The following is a 5,778-nucleotide window of genomic DNA, read 5'->3' as shown; positions in this document are numbered from 1 at the left end:
TGGGTTTAATTCACTGGTGACCTGTTCTCCTATGACTAGAATGAATTGACTCGATCTGACCTGGGATGAAGCGAAGCTAATACAAATGCTTGTTTTGTATGTTTTTATTTTTTCTTAGCTGATGTCTGTTGCAATGGTCTTGCTGTCATTCAGGAAGTATTAGTAACACGATCTGTGGGGCTGAGCTCACATCTCCCTTCCCTGTGGTCGGGTTCTTTTCCATATATCACGTTAGGTGTGATTCAGCCGAGTTATGATGGGAAAAGAGCACCTGAGGCACTGTGGCTAATGACAGGTCTGGAGAAAGGTGAAATGGATAGGCTCTAGCTTGAGCTTCCCTTATGTCAAGCTCTCTCTTGTGATTTGCAGCGTCCCAACACACTCAGGGAAGCTTTATGTGGCTTCTCTGACTCATGAACGTTTGAGATTGATGATGCTAAGGCTGAGTCTGGAAGGAAAAAAGGAACTATCATTTCTTTATACACATGGGGGTATAGCTCAGGGGTAGAGCATTTGACTGCAGATCAAGAGGTCCCTGGTTCAAATCCAGGTGCCCCCTGGAAACAAGTTTATCTTTTTTTTTACATGAATAAGTTTTTTATTTTATTTCTCCCATATATCACGGCTAGTTGAATATCATTAGAAATCCTTGTGGATGTCATGTGGCTTAACATTCCCTTCCTTTCAGGATTTATCATTAACTATAATCTAAGTCCCAGCCCTGACTCTTCAGTCAGGTCCCAGAATTGGGCATGTATGAGAAAAGATTAGCTTGTATAGGTTAGGTCCTTGGCTTCTGTCTGTCCTTCTTCCCCCACTGTATCTCATAGGTCTCAGTAAGATGGTGAATAGTTAAGATTTTCATTTTTCTGTCTTCCTAATAATTAAGATCAGTAAATGCCAGAGATTTTCAGATGGAAACTTGGGCAAATGAAAATCAGAGTACTTTGAAATGGAGAAACCTTAACTTTGGATTATACAGTATTTCTTTTCTCTATAAAATATGGGGTTGAACTAGACAGTTTAGTATCCTCCCCTTTAATAGTCAATGATCCCAAGAATCATGGGTTGATAGGGCATATTATTATGGTGTAGAGGAAACCATGAGGTCCAAAGACCTGGGTTCAAGTCCTAGATCTCATCACTAGAAAATGTATGCTCTTTTGTCTCCAATTTATCCTGTGCAACTTACATGTATATAGTTGTTTGCATGTTGTCTCCCTCATGAGAGTGTAAACCCCTTGAGGGCAGGGACTGTTTTTACCTTTCTTTGTATCCACAGTGCTTAACAAAGTGCCTGACACGGAGTGGAGGCTGAGCAAATGTTTGTTGACCTGCTGACTATGTCTCTGAGCCTAAATGTCGTCTTCTATAAAAAGGGAATAATAATGCTTATATTATACACATTACAGTATTGTTGGGAGGAAAGGGCTACATAAATCTGAACCATTATTGCTATACAGTTGTGACAATTTATAGCAGAATGGAATGATATAGACATGAGCGATGGTTTCCATTAGATTGTGAGCTCCTAGAATAGTGCCTGTCATACCACAGATACTTAATGAATGCATACTGACTGACTGACATGAGCTGTAGTTATGGGACAAATATAATTTATCTGACTATAGACAGAAGATGAAGTTTTGGTTATTCACTATAAGGGGTTCTTTTACAGAGAAGATCCAATGTCTGATCCAGAAAGATAAGGAGAGGGGACAGGACAGATTTTAGAGTTATATCAGCTATACTTGAAGCAATAAGTGATGCATTTTATATTTGCCCTTGAGGAGTAAGTCTAGCTGAGCAGAGGGAGAACTTGGAAGCATAGCATCAGAGAAGTCACCCAGTAGATCAATTGGTATGGTTGAGATGCCATTCCTGGTGAAATGTTCAATAAGACTAGTGTGATTCAGCTGGGTTTAGCACTGGAAACATCTCTTCAAGCTTCCGTTATCAGGGAGCTTTTATGGACAGAAGGAAGACACTGATGTTTACAGTTTCAGAGTTGTGAGATATATTGGGTACGTAGGTTTTCTTCACTCACGTACCCACTTGGCAGGTTTCTTCTGTGTCTGCCCACCCCAAAGTTACTGAGTACATTGGTAGTAGAGTATGACAGAGGTTTATGTGCAGATTTCAATGTTATTTCTTATTAGTGTGCTTCCTTCTGTGAGTACTTGTGATGCTATTATTTCTTTTGTCTCATTGCTAAGTAAATGGTTATTTTTAAGATATAAAAATGTCAGTGGCCAGTTTGTATGAATGGAAATGCATCAGTGGGGGCTTAAGAGCTAAAGTAATGAGTAGAAGGAGTACATTCCTCCACAATGGGATTGTCTTTAGACCCTGAGGGAATTTGAATGTAACTGTATGTAAGTGAATCTTATCTGAAAGCCTAGAGTGCAGGGCCAGTCCTAAGATTGTGTAGGTGTGTCTGTATGACTTGTGTGAGAAATGTAGCCACCCTCTGTACCCATTATGCATATAAAAATGATTCTCAAACTTTTAAGTGATATGAATTTTCTTTGGCGGTTAATATAAACATAGCATTGTGGTGGCCACATAGACTCCTTTTCTCCTTTTTTTTTTTTTTTTTGCGGGGCAATGAAGGTTATAAATGACTTGCCCAGGGTCACACAGCTAGTAAGTGTTAAGTGTCTGAGGTCAAATTTGAATTCAGGTCCTCCTGAATCCAGGGCTGGTGCTTTATCTACTGCACCATCTAGCTGCTCCTTCCTCCTTCCTTTTTAAAAGTTATTGCTAAAGAATTATATATCAATCATTTACTACTTCAAGTTGTCTCTAAAATTCCTTAAGGAATAGAGAGGGATGTTTTTTTCTTTTTATTTAGCTATAGGCTTTTCCTTCTCCCTGGTAATTTGAGGTTTGTTTATTTGTTTGTTTATATATATATATATATATATTTTTTTTTTTTCAGGGCAATGGGGGTTAAGTGACTTGCCCAGGGTCACACAGCTAGTAAGTGTCAAGTATCTGAGGCCGGATTTGAACTCAGGTACTCCTGAATCCAGGGCCAGTGCTTTATCCACTGCACCACCTAGCTGCCCCACTGTTTGTTTGTTTTTGAGAGTGTAGATTTTCTTAGTCCAACTTATACACAAAGCACAAATCACTTCTGTAACATCCCCTATTGGGTCACCCAGTGATAGAAAACATTATCTCCACTTCTAATTACTAGGATGTTTTTCCTCCTATTGAGCTAAACTCTGCTTCTGTAAGTTTTATCCACTAGTCTCCATTTTCTCTAGTTCTGCAGATGACACAAAATTGGGAGGACTGGCAAACATCCTTGGTAACAGCGTCAGGATCCAAAAGGATACTGATAGGTGAGAGCAGTGGGCTGAATCTAATACAAAATTCAATAGGGATAAATATAAAGTTTGGCACTTGGGTACAAAAAAGATCACTTTCACCAGTGTAAGATGAGGGAGACATGGAGAGAGAGAAGTTGTTTTAAAAAGGATCTGGGAGTTTTAGCATATAACTCCATATAAATCAGCATTGGAATGTTAGTCAATAAGCATTTATTAAGTACTTATTATATACCAGACACTGTCCTAAGCACTGGATTGTCGTTGTTTAGTTGTTTCAGACTCTTTGTGACTCCATTTGGGGTTTTCTTGGCAAAGATACTGGAGTGCTTTGTCATTGCTGTCTCCAGCTTATTTTATAGAGAGGAACTGAGGCAAACGGGATTAAGTGACTTGTCCAAGGTTGCACACCTAGTAAATGTCTGAGGCTGGATTTGAACTTATATCCTCCTGACACCAAGGCTGACACTTTATCCACTTTGCCACCCAGCTGCTTTAGAATCAACTAATGGAATTGTGTGGGGTAAAGGAAGAGGATATTTTGAGATGTTTAACAGCTAGAAATTCATGTGTAGAGCTTAAGGCAGGGGCCATGGGTAAATCTGGGAGTCATGTACGTATGTAAGAAGATGAGTGACAAGACTAGAAATATAAAGCGGGGCCTTGAATTAATTTGAGCTTTATTCAGTAGATCCTCAGGAGCCCCTCCTGAAAGTTTTGGAGCAGGTGGTGGCAGAATTAGAACTATACTCCGGAAGTATGGATTTTGTAGTACACAGAACAGAACAGCAGAGAAGATTGGTGTCATGGGTAAGACTATCAGAAGCTTGTAGGTTAGACTAAAGCAACCCTAAGCAATGCCTACACTTAGCTGGTTGTGGGGGATTTAAAAGCCATAGAAACCATTGATTGAGGCAGAGGAGGAGCCACAGAGATGAGAGGAGAACCCCCAGTGTCCATCAAGAGAATCCATGAGTCTGTTTAACAGGATCAGAGACAATGGTAACCAACAAAAGACCCTGAACTTGGAAATTAGACCTTGGACACTGGTGGTTTTAATCATCTTTACTTGTCAAGACTTTCTCCCCTTCATCTCTTATCTTCTATTATTCATGATTGTTCTATGCCTCCAACCATTTTACTGGGACCTGGAAGCTTCTTCAGGCTGACCAGAAGTGAACTACAAGTCAACTTTCTTTTATTCAGTTAGGGCATTATTAGAAGACCTTTGGAAAGTTTTAAGTCATATAAATTAAAATTTAAGGCTATTTATCATTATTACTTATTAATAGCTTCTCAATGTTAATATTGAAGTAGGTTTTCTTTTTTCTTTTTTTTTTTTTTTTTTTTGGCTGGGCAATTGGGGTTAAGTGACTTGCCCGGGGTCACACAGCTAGTAGGTGTTAAGTGTCTGAGGTCGGATTTGAACTCAGGTACTCCTGAATCCAGGGTCGGTGCTCTATCCACTGCACCACCTAGCTGCCCCTTGAAGTAGATTTTAAATCGCAAGACTTATGGTTAACGAAATTTACCAGAATCATCAGAAATCTTTTTCACAGGTTCCAAACAAGATGGATTCCCTGTTGTCAAGATTCTCCAAATGCTAGTAATAGATTACATTGTACTAATTAATGTATCAATCTTGTGACTGAAAGGCCTAGTCAGTCCAATCCACTGTGTTGTTAAAGAATGCGACCTAACCACTGACGCTAGAAAAACAAAGTGGATGGAAGGAAATGGCAAACCACTCTAGTAGCTTTGCCAAGAAAACCCCATGGATTGTACTAAAATGATAAAAGAGATGACATCAGAAGATGGGCCCTTCATATTAGAAGGTATTCAATATAAGGAAAGCTGAGCACTGCAAAACTGACACTTTTTAATTGTGGTGCTGGAAAAGACTTTTGAGAGTTCCTTAGACAGGAAGGAGCTGAAATCATTTGATACTTAAAGAAAATAGTTTAGGCGATTCATTGGAAGGACAAATATGGAAGCTGAAGCTTCCATATTTTGGTCACATGATGAGAAGACAGGACTTATTGGAGAAGACCCTGATGTTGGGAAAGATTGAAGGAAAAGGGGACAGCAGAAGATGGGATGGAGATACAGCATAATGGAAATGACAGACAGGAGCTTGGACAGACTTTGGGAGATAGTGGAGAAGGGTCTGACACTATGGTCCCTGTGGTCATGAAGAGTTGGACATGACTGAATGAATAACTGAATAATAACAAAGATTATTATATGTAGTTAGGTGAGTGGCCCATTGAATTAGTCTGCCAATATAGGAATCTTGCATGGATGCTACAGCTGGATGCTAAGATTGGCCCAGAAATGAGTAGGAGGTGGAGATTGGACTGAATCCCATCTGGGAAGTTGAACAGTGCTTTAATCATTCCAAATTGGCTACTGTTCAAAAAATCCATCTTTTTTTTTTTAAAAA

At 39.4% G+C, this 5,778-nt stretch overlaps 1 non-coding gene across 1 annotated transcript; it reads left to right on the top strand.

Annotated features, from left to right (window-relative positions):
- The first annotated feature begins 487 nt into the window (after positions 1-487).
- Positions 488-559, top strand: TRNAC-GCA. The gene has a single exon. It is a non-coding gene; the product is annotated as a tRNA-Cys (tRNA).
- Positions 560-5,778: the final 5,219 nt, after the last annotated feature.

The sequence above is a fragment of the Dromiciops gliroides genome, chromosome 5 (assembly GCF_019393635.1).
Source record: "Dromiciops gliroides isolate mDroGli1 chromosome 5, mDroGli1.pri, whole genome shotgun sequence".
NCBI lineage: Eukaryota > Metazoa > Chordata > Mammalia > Microbiotheria > Microbiotheriidae > Dromiciops > Dromiciops gliroides.
This window is presented reverse-complemented; position numbering and strand designations above follow the sequence as displayed.